This window comes from Salvia miltiorrhiza, chromosome 2 (genome assembly GCF_028751815.1).
Source record: "Salvia miltiorrhiza cultivar Shanhuang (shh) chromosome 2, IMPLAD_Smil_shh, whole genome shotgun sequence".
In the NCBI taxonomy this organism is placed as follows: domain Eukaryota; kingdom Viridiplantae; phylum Streptophyta; class Magnoliopsida; order Lamiales; family Lamiaceae; genus Salvia; species Salvia miltiorrhiza.
In genome coordinates, this window is record NC_080388.1 from 36,687,983 (window position 1) to 36,702,902 (window position 14,920).

The following is a 14,920-nucleotide window of genomic DNA, read 5'->3' on the forward strand; positions in this document are numbered from 1 at the left end:
CAAAACTGTTGTGGAGCAAGTGCAAGAATTTCAACTAATCTTGCACGACATTCTTGCCGAAGGTATGGAGCTGTCTGAATCTTTTCAGGTGGCCGCGGTGATAGAGAAATTATCACCACATTGGAAGGACTTCAAGAACTATCTCAAGCACAAACGCAAGGAGATGGGACTTGAAGACTTGATCGTTCGCTTGAGAATCGAAGAGGACAATAGAATCTCCGAAAAAAAGACGAACAAAACTTCCATGGAGGCAAAAACAAATCTAGCCGAGTCTAGCAACAAGAAGAAACGCAAGTTCAAAGGCAAAAATCCAGACTCAAAAGATCAAAAGAGGATCAAAGGAGATTGCTTCAACTGCGGCAAACCCGGTCACATGGCAAAAGATTGTCGCAAACCGAAGAAAGACAAGCACAATGGTCACCATCAAGCCCACGTAACGGAGACAAAGTCTGTGCCCCTCGACTTAGGCGAACTTGACTTGAGTGCCGTCGTAAACGAGGTCAATATGGTCGGCAGTCCAAGAGGATGGTGGATCGACACCGGTGCTACCCGGCATATCTGCGTCGACAAAACAATGTTCTCTTCGTATGAAGCTCTTTCCGGCGACAGAAAATTGTATATGGGCAATTCTGCCGCATCCTCTATCATCGGAGTTGGAACCATTGTGCTCAAGATGACGTCGGAACTCAAGGTAACCCTACAGAAGGTTTTGCATGTTCCCGACATTCGCAAGAACTTGATCTCAGGATCCGCTTTGTGCAACGCCGGATTTAGACTAGTGTTTGAAGTAGGCAAAGTTGTAATGACCAAGAATGGTCGCTATATAGGAAAAGGCTACCTAGATAATGGCCTTTTCAAGCTTAATGCTATCCCTGTACTTGTACGTAATAATGAAATAAAGGAAAAGGTTACTTACTTGGTTGAGTCTCCTAATTTATGGCATGATAGATTAGGACATGCAAATCTAAACACACTACGTCGTTTAGTAAATTTAGACTTATTGCCAAAGATGTCTTTCAATCAACACCAAAAATGTGAAATTTGTGTTGAAGCAAAAATGGCAAAATCTCCTTTTCATTCAGTGGAAAGATCAACGAAACCTCTTGAATTGATTCTGGTGATACACTGAATCACCAACACCTAAACTAGAAGGTTGATAGTAGATCGGAACCTGAAGTAAATAGACGGACGGATGTTTCTTTTACTCTTCAATGGAATAGTTCTTTACAGATACCAAAACATACATGTAAAACTCGAGAGAAAAGATCGGTCCCTTCTACTATTACAGACATGCTATTTATAAGAGATGGAGAGGAGAGGGTAAGATTGTCTTTTCCTTCATGGCACGTGCTCGGTACGTCCTTGGCGTCGTTGTCACTGGTGGTTGTCGTTGCTCTAACGGCCTTGCAGCTTTTGTATCCTTCAGAAAGTAGTTGGGAGCTCTTTGCTCGTGCCGTCATCTCTAGGTGTTGAAGCTTGCGCTGCCTTCTCCAAGGAGTGCCGGTGCTGCGCCGCCCTCTCTTAGGGTGGTGATGACTGCGCTGCTCCTTCAAGGGGTGGAATGACTGCGCTGCTCCTTCAGGGGTGGAATGACTGCGCTGCTCTCTCAAAGGGGCACTGGGGTCTCCGTTTTTTGTCCTGCACTGTTAGTTTTCCTATTTTGTGCGATAATCATTAAGGCAGTAGATATTTCATATTGGTAACATATGGGATACGGGTCGTGTGCTGCGCTGATGAGGACCTTATCCCTCATCAGATTCACACCGATCTATGTGATTTAAAACTTGTGCAAACAAGAGGTGGAAAGAATTACTTTATAACATTTATAGATGATTGCACAAGATTTTGCTATGTGTATCTTTTGAAAAGCAAAGACGAAGCATTCGAAGCTTTCAAAATATACAAGAATGAAGTTGAAAATCAACTAAACACCAAGATTAAAATGATTCGAAGTGATCGAGGAGGTGAGTATGTTGCACCGTTTGAAGAATTTTGTCGTGAAAATGGCATTATTCATCAAACGACTGCACCTTATTCCCCACAATCAAATGGTGTTGCAGAACGTAAGAACAGAACATTGAAAGAAATGATGAATGCTATGTTGATAAGCTCAGGCCTATCACATAACATGTGGGGGGAAGCTATTCTTTCGGCTAATAAAATTTTGAATAAATTACCCCAAAAGAAACAAGAAAAAATTCCATATGAATTATGGAAAGGAAGGAAGCCGTCCTATAAATATACAAAAGTGTGGGGGTGCTTAGCAAAAGTTGAAGTACCTAAACCCAAACAAATAAAAATAGGACCAAAAACTGTTGATTGCATCTTCATTGGATATGCAAACAATAGTAGTGCGTACCGATTCTTGGTACACAAATCGGAAGTACCCGATATGAATGAGGGAATGATTATAGAATCAAGAAATGCCATATTCTTTGAAAATATATTCCCCAAGAAAGAGAAGAATGATATAAGTTTGAAAAAGAGAACTTATGATGAAATTTCGCTTAAGGATAATGGACCAACACGTGAACCAACACCGCAACCAAGGCGCGGGAAGCGAACAAAAACTTCAAAAACGTTTGGTCCGGACTTCGTAGTTTATACTTTAGAAGACGAACCAAAGACAATCAAAGAAGCATTGTCTGGTCCTGATGCCGATCTATGGCGTGAAGCTATCAATAGTGAAATCGAGTCAATCTTAAACAATCACACTTGGCACATTGTTAATCTTCCCCCGGAAAATAAACCATTGGGTTGCAAGTGGATTCTTAAGAAGAAGTACAAAGCCGATGGATCTATTGATAAATTCAAAGCACGTTTAGTAGTTAAAGGCTACAAACAAAAGGAAGAGTATGATTACTTTGATACATACTCTCCAGTCACTCGAATTACGTCCATTAGAATGCTACTTACTATAGCCACATTATATAATCTTGAGATTCACCAAATGGATGTAAAAACAGCATTTCTAAATGGAGATTTAGAAGATGAGATATATATAGAACAACCCGAAGGGTTCGTGATTCCCGGCCAAGAAAAGAAAGTTTGTAAACTTGTAAAGTCTTTGTATGGACTCAAACAAGCTCCCAAACAGTGGCATGAGAAATTTGACCAAGCAATGATGGCAAACAGATTCAAAATCAATGAATGTGATAAATGTGTATACATTAAAGGAACATCCGATAATTTTGTCATTGTTTGTCTCTATGTTGACGATATGCTAATTATGGGTAGCAATAATAAAATAATCTTAGAAACCAAGGAGATGTTAAAGAGAAACTTTGATATGAAAGATATGGGATTAGCTGACGTGATTCTAGGAATTAAAATCCTTAGAACACCCGAGGGAATAGTCTTATCACAATCTCACTATGTTGAGAATGTACTTAAGAAATTCAAAGCTTTTGATCTGCCTCCGGCTAAAACGCCCGTTGACCTAAGTATACACTTAGCCAAAAATCGAGGAGAACCCGTATCACAAACAGAATATGCTAGAGTTATTGGAAGCCTAATGTACTTGTCAAATTGTACAAGGCCAGATATAGCATATTCGATTAGTAAATTAAGTCGGTTTACAAGTTGTTGGGAACCTTGTGGATTATCCTAACCCTTGTTTTGATGATACCAAAAATCATAGGACTTAAATGTAATAGACTAGAATCGTTTTTGAACTCAAGTGTTAGAGTTCGTTTCTAGTTTAGTTGCGGTGTCAAAGACTGAAGACTGAAGACTGAAGAACGAAGACTGAAGACTGAAGACTGCAGTTACCAACTGAAGTATCAGTTGAAGAATCAGTTGAAGACTGATTATTTAATGCGCGCCATGGACTGATACTAAAGTCAAGTATCAGTTGAACATTCCTCCTAGGACTGATCTTCCAACGTTCAGAGGAAGCCACGTACGCTCAAGTACAGCCACATTAAATGCAGAGATATCTCAATATCTTATCTCTGCAGAGGTCATTCCTATCTGGTGGTTACTTTTCAGAGATGTCACATCTCCTGTCCATCAAAGAGAGCCGTTTCCACACAGACAAGGAACCTCGAAGATTGAAGCCTCAGCCCAAATTCGAATTGCTCTCCAACGGAAGAAATCTTGAGGACGATTTACGCCAACGGATCTATTCAAGAGTTCTCCTACAAATAGCGCTCGAGGATCACTTCAATCTTCACCGATTCAACGACATAAGCTGAAGCTCTGCCGAAATAGCTACTCAGCCTAAAGCTTAAACCGCCCAAAGCTTGAATCGAAGAAGAGAATTCCAAAGCCAAAATCAGTCACTGCTGATTACATACATTCTCTTAGACCCTAGGCATATATTCTGTGTACCCAGAAGCCAAAGGTCAAACTTGCTTCAAAGAACTCGTTCTTTGTAAGTATAGTTGGCACTCGTTTAAACCTCTCCCCCATAAGAGTGTTTGAGTGACTCGGAGTTTCAGAAGGTGTTCTGAACTCTGATAGGGAAGTCTGAGCACGAGGTGTGCTTAGCAAGGAAATCCTGCGCGAGCTGTGTAGGTGCTGAAATCCTGCGCGAGGTGTGTAGGTAGGGAAACCCTACGCGAGGTGTGTAGGTGCTGAAGAGAGAGTTTATCTTCAGTTCACGGTTTGCAGTGCACCAGGGAAGCACTTGCGGAGTGGATTGTTGGTCTGATCAACCAGCCGTGGATGTAGGAAAGAGTTTTTCCGAACCACGTAAAAGTCTCTGTGTTATTTACAGCTTTCAGTTTTACATTCATAACTGCGTTATTTCAATTGATAAAACTGAATGCTGACTAACTGAAAAGAGAAACCTTAATCCAACTATCTGCTCCACCGAGGCTATTCGAAACTAAGTTTAATTTCCGCTGCGTATGATATCAATCTGACTCACTATCCTCTGATAGTAAGGAAGAGAGATATCATCTTCATCTTTGCAAACACGACTGAAGCCCTTACGTGGATCAGTTAAGTTCCAGTGACTTAACTGATAACTCTTTACTGAAGAGCTTTCAGTATCAGTCGTCAACCCTGTTGGTCAATACTTATTTCGGTTAAACAGGTGTCTTGTTTGCGTGTAAAGTTTCATTTCTATCTCTGACTGAGATCCCTCTGATTGAGGTTTGTAGATAGTCATAAAAATAGCCTATAGGTGTATTCCCCCCCCATACACCTATTCGAGACCCCCCGGACCTAACACAAGTAATCCCGGGAAGGATCATTGGACCGCGTTGACAAGAGTGTTAAGATACTTAAAACACACAATCTCTCATAGTATACACTATTCGAGATATCCCGCAGTTTTGGAAGGATATTGTGATGCCAATTGGATATCCGACACTAAAGACTCTAAATCCACAAGTGGGTTCGTATTTACCATTGGTGGAGGAGCAATATCATGGAAATCTTCTAAGCAAACATGTATAGCCCGATCTACTATGGAATCGGAATTTATTGCTTTAGACAAAGCCGGTGAAGAAGCCGAATGGATAAGAAACTTCTTAGAAGATATTTCCTGTTGGGAAAAACCTTTGCCTCCGGTTATGATACATTGTGACAGCATGGCTGCTATAGGGAGGGCAAAAAATAGTTTGTATAACGGTAAGTCACGACATATTCGTCGAAGACATAATACCGTTAGACAATTGATCACTACAGGAATAATGTGTATTGACTATATAAAGTCAAAGGACAATATTGCGGATCCATTTACTAAAGGTATTAATCGTGATCAATTATATAACGCAGTAAGGGGAATGGGATTAAAATCCACGCACTAAAGAACTTTCATAGTGGTAACTCAACCATGATGAATGGAGATCCCAAGAACATGGTTCAATGAGACAACTAAATTATGAAAGTTCAAGTTGAGCACTTGAAACTTTAAAATTCATTCCTATAGATGCTCAAGTGCAAAACCTGCAGTTTGTGGTAAAGGGTAAGCCTTCAAAGCTTTTAATGATTCCTATAGCCTTATTAGGTGGAGTATGGCAGGATACTCCTTATAGGAGATCACCTATATAAGTGAAGAAGTGGGGCCGCTTCAATTATCAAAAAACACTTATAAATCCAAGAGATGGTCCAAGGCCGAAATGGACACAACGTGAGAACGAAAGATATTAGATCTATTATTGTGTGTATGTTGTTGACTAGGTTTACACAGAAGTTGACCGGTTCAAGACATCATGTTCACCGAGCAACGAGTAAATCCGATGGCATTACACTAAGGAAGGTTCAAAGCTAACAACTACCTATCCTAATGCAATAATAGATCGTCGGGACTTAGTTTTTTGCATTTGCATTAATCATCATTCATGTGGGGGATTGTTGGAATAAATGACTTAATTTGAATGAGTAATTAAATGCCAAAAGATAGCCATTGAAAATGGAAATGTGGAGTGTCATCCCACATTGGAAAAATAAGGAGTCTGGCGCAGAGGAATCAAGTCTCCTCTGGCGAAACGATTCCTCTGGCGCCTCGACTCCGCTGGCCTTCGACTCCGCTAGCGTCTCGACTCCTCTGGCGTTTCGAGTCCTCTGGCGTCTCGACTCCTCTGGCGTCTCGACTGCTCTGGTGTCTCGACTCCTCTGGCGTCTCGACTTCTCTGGCGTCTCGACTCATCTGGTCTGCTCTGCGGACTCCTCTGCTCTGGCACAGCGACTTCAGCTCTGGCGAGCTTAGCTCTGTTCTGGAGCGAGTTTGGCTCTTTCATTGAGCGTCGTCGCGAGGAGTTTTGAGGAACCTTTAGAAACGGTGGCTCGGGTGACGTGGCACCGCGTGACGGATAAAGAATCTGGGTGGATGAGGTTGATGACGTGGCAGCGTTTGGATCAGACTGGTGAGGTGGGGGTGGTTGGTTCGCAACCCTTTGACTGAACAAATGCGATGGTTCGCACCATGGTTTGGTTCGAACAGACACCCCTGGCAGACACCTCTTCATAGCACCCTTCCTTCACCTATAAATACAGCCCTGCAGAATGAGATTAAAAACACCAAAAAATTAATTCAGATAATTATTTTACTCATTCGCTCTTCTAGTTCATACTCAAGTCCCGAGTATTCTGTAGTTCGCTGGAAGTTCGAGTTCCTAGTACAAGGTCTCGTACTCATTAAAATCGTTGTATCTTGGGGACATTTGCCATCGAACCGTGTGTACTGTGCGGGGCAATTTTGTCTTATGGAGAAAGAGTCCAACTCTTGCCTCGGTTCCTACATTCACGTCGTTATTCTGTCCACATTTCTACACCCGTCAATAACACCTTTTTCACCTTTTCTTTTCTCCCTTTTTCCTTTTTTTTCTTAATTATGGCGTTGGCAGGTGGCAGGATAGGGTGGCGTGGGTGGTGATGTGATCTAAGAGAAAAAGATCTAAGTAAAATCCTTCAGTGTTGATTTCTCTGTATTTGAAATACAGGTTTCGCGTTTCTGCTAAAATCGATAAATGCTAAATTAAATCCGTAGATTTAATTCGTTCGATATTCTAATTCTTAAATTAAATCCGTAGATTTAATTAGCTTCAAAGTCGGAAGTAATTCACGACTTAAGCAACAATGTGAAATAAACTTCATCTTGATAAATAACACAACTTTGCTAAGTTGGTTATAGCTTTGAATAATAATTATTCATCGACTCAAAGATTCTCGTCGCGGTCTTAAACACGCGAAGATAAATAGAAATGCATACTGCTAGTGTAGTGACTCTGTCTCCAAAAATACGTAATTCAGAAACATAGTTGAAATCATAAAGTGCTTCATTTACTATCAGATAGACAACTAAACACGCAATACTGGAATTAAAAAAATATAAAAGAGCGGGTTGTTACATACTACCCCTCTTAACAAAAATTTCGTCCTGAAATTTGCATATCTATGTGAAAAGTTCTGGGTATTTTTCTTTCATCTGGTCCTCAAGTTCCCACGTCACTTCTTCAGGTCCATGGTGTCTCCATAGTATTTTGACTGACGCGATCGATTTATTCCTCGACTCTTGCACCTTTCGGTCCAAAATGGCTTCAGGACTTTCCTCGTACGTCAAGTCTGGGTTAAGAATCATTTCCTCTTGGTGGATCACGTGTTTGGGGTCAAACACGTACCGTCTCAACTGTGACACGTGGAACACATTGTGGACGTTTCCAAAGCTAGGTGGCAGCGCCAACCTATATGCTACGGGACCTATCCTTTCGAGGATTTCATAAGGTCCTACAAAACGGGGTCTCAACTTACCCTTAACACCGAATCTAACGATCCCTTTCGAGGGTGATACTTTAAGGAAAACCTTGTCTCCAATCTGAAATTATAGTTCGGTTCGTCGGGTATCAGCATAAGACTTCTGTCTGTCCTGGGCCTATTTAATTCTTGCTCTAATCTGGCGGATGGTCTCGATCATCTCGCTTACTGCATCTGGCCCAAGGATTTTTCTTTCACCCACTTCATCCCAGTAAAGTGGTGATCTACACTTTCTTCCATAAAGCGCCTCGTAAGGTGTCATATCAATGGTCGCCTGGTAACTGTTGTTGTAGGCGAATTCGATCAGTGGCAGCACTGATTCCCAACTTCCTCCTCGGTCTAGCACCACTGTCCTCAACATATCTTCAAGGGTCTGAATTGTCCTTTCCGATTGTCCATCGGTTTGTGGATGAAATGATGTGCTAAAGTTTAATCTCGTTCCTAACTCTTTCTGCAAGCTGATCCAAAATCTAGAAGTAAATTTTGAATCTCTATCCGAAGTAATGGATATTGGTATTCCATGTAGCCGTACAATCTCACGGATGTACAATTGGGCTAGCTTCTCCGATCCATGGGTAATTGGAATCGGTATAAAATGAGCGCACTTCGTGAGGCGGTCTACTATTACCCAAATAGCTGTGTTGCCCCTATTCGTCTTGGGTAAGCCCGTCACGAAATCCATCGCTATGTGCTCCCACTTCCATTCTGGGATTTCCAAAGGCTGCAATTTCCCATATGGTCGTTGATGTAAAGCTTTCACTTGCTGGCATGCAAGGCAGCGCTCTACAAACGAGGCTATATCTCGTTTCATCCCGTCCCACCAAAACTTCTGTTTCAGATCTTGGTACATTTTGGTACTCCCGGGATGAGCGGTATAGGGTGTGTCATGAGCTTCACTCATGATCTCGTTTCTGAGTTCCTCGTTGTGGGGAACACACAATCTTCCTTCAAAAAGAACGGCGTTATCCGTTGCCTCTTGGTAGCCTCCTGGCGTGCCTGTTCGGATCTTGAGACGAACTTTTTCCAAGCCCTCGTCCGCTCTCTGGGCACTGATGATCCTTCCTCTGAGGTCTGGGGCGGCTACCAGAGTTGCAATAATTGCTCTTGTCGTTGCCGGTGGCTGAACCACTTCTATTTTCAATTTGTCGAAATCCCTTACAAGCGTGTCCTCTTGAGTGAGAAGAAGTCCTAACTCGGATTAAGTTTTACGACTTAAAGCATCAGCTATTACATTAGCTTTTCCCGGGTGGTAATTGATACCGCAATCGTAATCCTTCACGAGCTCGAGCCATCTCCTCTGTCTCATGTTCAGGTCTTTCTGCTCGAAAAAGTACTTAAGGCTTTTATGATCAGTGAAGACTTCACATCTAACTCCGTATAGATGGTGCCTCCAAATTTTCAAAGCATGCACAATTGCTGTCAGTTCCAGATCATGAGTGGGGTAGTTCAACTCATGTGGCCTTAGTTGTCGCGAGGCGTAGGCGATGACCTTCCCTTCCTGCATCAACACACAACCTAGCCCATTTTTGGACGCGTTTGTGAAGATCACGTATTCTTTATCGGCTGCTGGAACTGCTAGCACTGGTGCAGTTGTCAATTTCCTCTTCAGCTCTTGGAAAGCTGGCTTCACACTCTTCGGTCCATTTATACTTGATTCCTTTGCAAAGTAATTGCGTCATTAGCCTTGCTATCTTAGAGAATCCTTCGATGAATCTCCGGTAGTATCCCGCCAAACCTAAGAAACTCCGAATTTCATTAGGTGTGGTTGGTGATTTCCACTCGCGCACTGCTTGCACCTTGGCGGGGTCTACCTTGATTCCATCTGCTGACACGATGTGTCCTAGGAACATTACTTCTTTCAGCCAAAATTCGCACTTGCTGAATTTGGCGAACAACTTTTCCGTCTTTAATGTCTCCAGGATGATTCTCAAATGCTTTTCATGCTCTTGGTCATTCTTAGAATAGATGAGGATATCATCTATAAATACTAAGACAAATTTGTCTAAGTATGGATGGAAAACTCGATTAATGAGGTCCATGAATACTGCCGGTGCATTGGTTAGACCAAATGGCATGACAACGAATTCATAGTGACCATATCTTGTGCGGAAAGCGGTCTTAGGTATATCCTCTGGTCTGATCTTCAGTTGGTGATACCCAGACCTTAAATCTATTTTTTAAGAATACACTAGCTCCTTTGAGTTGATCAAACAAATCATCTATCCTTGGGAGAGGGTATTTGTTTTTAAGCGTCAGTTTGTTCAACTCTCTATAATCAATGCACATCCTCATGGTTCCATCTTTCTTTTTGACAAAGAGTACAGGCGCTCCCCAAGGCGAGACACTGGGCCTGATGAAACCCAAGTCCAAGAGTTCTTGTAGTTGCACCTTCAATTCTTGTAATTCCTTTGGGGCCATCCTGTACGGTGCCTTTGATACTGGGGCAGATCCAGGTTCTAGATCAATGGTGAAATCTAGTTGCCTGTCTGGAGGTAGTCCTGGCAATATTTCCGGAAAAACTTCTGGGAAGTCCCGTACTATTGCCATATCTTCCACCCTTTTGTCATCACTAGCTTCCCCGTTTAGGTAGACGAGATAAGCTGTGCTTCCTTCCTTCATCATCTTTTTTCTGGCTTGCAGTGCGGATATCACTGGTACTCTTTTCTTCATACCGATGCCGTGAAATTTTGTTGGTTCTTTTCCAGGTGGTCGAAGAGAAATCTTTCGTTCATTACGAAGGATGGTGGCGTAATTCTCGGCTAGCCAGTCCATTCCTAAGATCATATCTACGTCCCACATGAGTAGAATATTAAGATTGTTCGCTACCATCTTAAGTTCTCCCATTTCAAATTCTACGTTCGAGCAAACATGAGTGGTAGTAGATCTTCCTCCTGAGGGTGTAGTGATTCTTAAGGCACACTTAGCTCGTTCTGATTCGATTTCTAAGGTATCTACGCAAGGGGCAGAAATAAAAGAATGCGAGGCACCAGTATCGAACAGAATCATAATGGAAAAACCTTTAAGCTTGCCCATACCTGCCAGGTTTCCCTGGTTTTTCTCGGGCTGGTTTTGGGTGATAGCAAAGGCTCTTGCCTGCTGCGGTAATTATTGCGGTTGTTTCTGTTGCTGTTGGTGCTGGTGTTGGTGTTGGTGTTGCTGCTGGTGTGGCTGTTGTTGGCGGGGCTGGTGTTGCCCTAGAACTGCTCGCAGGGGCTGGGCACAAGTGGCCCTAATTGCCGCGCCCTGCTATTTGTTGGGGCACTGAGAGGAGTAGTGGCCCTTCTGGCCACACGTGTAGCAACTGTCAGTTCCAGCCCTACAGACACCACGATGTGGTTTGTTGCATTTTGGACAAAGGGGAACTTCATTTTGTCTTTGGTTGCCCCTGGCCGGGGCAGGACCCTATTGTTTCCCTTGTCCTTGTGGCTGAAATTGTCCAAACGGCGCACTTTCTTGCCATGGCCTCTTGTTAGTCTGGTTTTCACTCCCTCCCTGGTCGTTCCAGTTGCGCTTCCCTTTAAAGTTCTGAGGGCGTGCAGGTGGGTTGACTGGCGCTGAGGTCTGTGACGGAGCCAACCTTTCCACTGGCATCGCAGCTTCGATGTCCAGTGCCCTGTTCAAAGACTCAGTGTATGAGAGTCCACCATGACTAGCTAGGGTCATCCGAATCTCGTGCCTCAGACCGGCACAAAATTTCTCAGCCATTTTCTCATTAGTATCCACCTGCTGTGGAGCATAACGTGATAGATCGCAGAACTCTCTGTCATATTCTGTCACTGTCTTCTTTCCCTGTTTCAGGCTATAGAACTCAGCCTCCTTCTTCTTCCTGTAGCTTTTGGGAATATACTTATCGTATAACCCAGTCTTAAAGTCTTCTCAAGTATAGGCTGCCCATTGCTCGGGAGTCAGAGTCTTTCGGCGGGCTTCCCACCAAAAGTCAGCCGATCCGGCTAGTTGGAAAGACACGCACAAGAGTCGCTCCTCTTCCGTGCAGTGTAGAAAGGTGAAAATACGCTCCAAAGCGCGTATCCAAGCTTCGGCCTCGGCTGGGTCGCCTGTCCCAGTGAACGTGGGCAGATTCTGTCGAAGAAAAAGTTCTTCAGTTCTCCTAGCAGGGGATGGAGGGGGTGGGGTAGGTTCCCTGTCGTTTCGCGGTCCTTCTGGTATTTCATTGCGATTTCCATCGTTGTTAACGTTTCTCCTAGCGGGGCGACCTCGTTTAGGCGGCATTCTGCAAATTACAAAACACCTATTTTAACACATTCTATACGGGAGTCTCTAAGGCAAAAACAAAGAACTGCTTGCATGTACAAGTCACAAAATCATAGATACTACATCCTGAACTGGCTTGTGAAGAATAAAACCCGTAGAGAAACGTACGCGAGATTGTCGCAGAAAGCCCATGCTAGGGTCATACATACATATGATGGAAAAATTGCCTCATCGAGGACTTTTACATCATCAGTCGAAACGTAAGTAAAGTCAATCCAAGTACTCCCTATGATGTACCGACTTACTAGCTGGGCAATCACAAAAGGGTACTTAGTCGCGGAATGTCCTAGAGATCAATGTTTCCGTACTATCGTTAGCTAACGACATCAAAATAAAAAAAGTCATAGGGTTACAAAAACATCGGAACGAATCATTGTTTTCGGATTACACCCGTAAGCTAAAACTATCAGATCTGCGAACCCTGAGTCGCGGTACGGCTGCTCCTCGGTGATGCCAGGGGGTCCTCCTCCGGATCCTCCCCGGGATCCTCCTCCTCCTCCTCCTCGCTGGGCGACAGGGTCTCTCCCTGACCTTCACCCGTCTCCCACATGATCTGGGTTGTGCGGAAGATGCCGTCCGCAATCTCACGGATCGGATCGTCCTTAGTGCGGATTTTGGCCATGGCACGAGGCTCGGCCGGGGCTGGAGGTGGCAATGGCTCGGGGCGAGTAATCCTCCTCATCGCACCATACGGTGCCGTATCATCATCCTCCTGCATAGGGGCTTTGCCCCTATCTAGGAACTCCCTCATGTTGGCCATGACCCTGTCGATGTCTGCCATGGCCGCCGCAAGCTCTGCGTCTTCCGTGGGCATCGGTGGTGGTGGAGGAGTAGTTGCCCGGAGAGCTGAGTCGGGAGGCGACGGGAAATCCCTGCGAGCCCGTGGACGAGAAGGGCCTACCTCGTCATCGTGCCTACCACGGCGCCCTAGAACTGAGGCACGTGGTGGAGGGTCTTGTGGCAAGGCCATCGGGGGCTCGGGTGCAGCAGAGGGTGCCTCAGCGGGCAAAGGCGTCCCTACTTGTACGTAGTCTCCTGGGAGGATGTAGGGCCCTAGAGGGGCGCTGCCCCACAAGGTGAAACAGGCCTGGAGCTCCGCAATGAAACTAGAAAAGTCTCCCACGAGGTCGTGGTAATCCTCCCGGCGAAAGATGTAGTGGGCAGAGATCTGTCTAGCCCATCCCTGCCACTCAGAAGGTAATAGCAAGATCAACCTCAGGATGCCGTCATACCCTGACACTCCGTGTGCACTCGCCTCAACCCAGTGTCTGTGAAAACTCGCGAGGAACTGTCCAAGGTTATCCCCGTGACATGGGGCATAAGTGCGGTAGGACCGCTCGACCTCCTCTGGACTAGCCCACGGGGGCAATGGTCGTCGTCGAGTAAAGACAGTCCTCGCCATCTAACAAAAGAAGTTCCATCTTCAAAAAGTAACACGCGACAATTACCTAAAAGCGATAAGGTTCCAAACGTCTATACTTGGCAATCAAGAATCGGTTCGAAAATCATAACTTGTAAAATCTAGACATCACAACATCATCTAAATCTAGTTTTCAAGCACATGTCATAGAGGTCCTTAATACTTAATCACAGATTAAGAATTCGACAATCATAAAGTTCTAGTGTTATAGTTTACCGATCTTACGGCCTATCATGCGATGATGATGAACTCTCCTATGTTCCATCGTGAGAGTGAGTATGTATATAGCTTAATAGTTCTAAGTTCTAGTGATTCATACAATAATCATACTTATTCATGCTTCATGCATTTCAAGAAATTAACTTAATAAAACTTGAAAGCACTTACCATAACCTCCGTTGAGCGTGATGAGATGTAGTGCCAAGCTTTTGTCAACTAGTTCAAAAGTATATTGACTTACTTAATCTAGGCCCAACTTAGAAGGAATGATTAGTATTCAGAGCAGAAGAATCGCTCTGATACCATTCTGTCACGACCGCATTTGCTAAGGATAGCAAACTCGGGGGAACCGCGACTAGGGGAGGGAATTTAGGAGCGGGATTAGAAAAGGGGCATATTTAGCTTCTTGATGACTCGACTTTGTAAAAGGGAAACAATTGAAATAACTAGATATTAACGAAGGCCACAAGGGGACCGTACATAATATTATCCAAAAGGGTATTCAATGAGTTTGAGTACATTGTTAAATAATACATATTGTTTGACAAATGACATGATATCTTAGCAAAAATCAGTGTTCGCAGCGGAAAGACAACAATTTGAGTATATGTATGGCGACATATACTCCACTCTGAGGTTCTCGTCCTAGATTGGCAAAAGCTCCGCCTGCACACTACATCCCCGATCACAGCTCAACTTGCACATTTAGAAATACATGTAGGGCTAAGTACGGGAGTACTTAGTGGACACTTGCCGAAATATACATACATGCATAATATTTTATTGTCAAGCCTTTCAACAGTA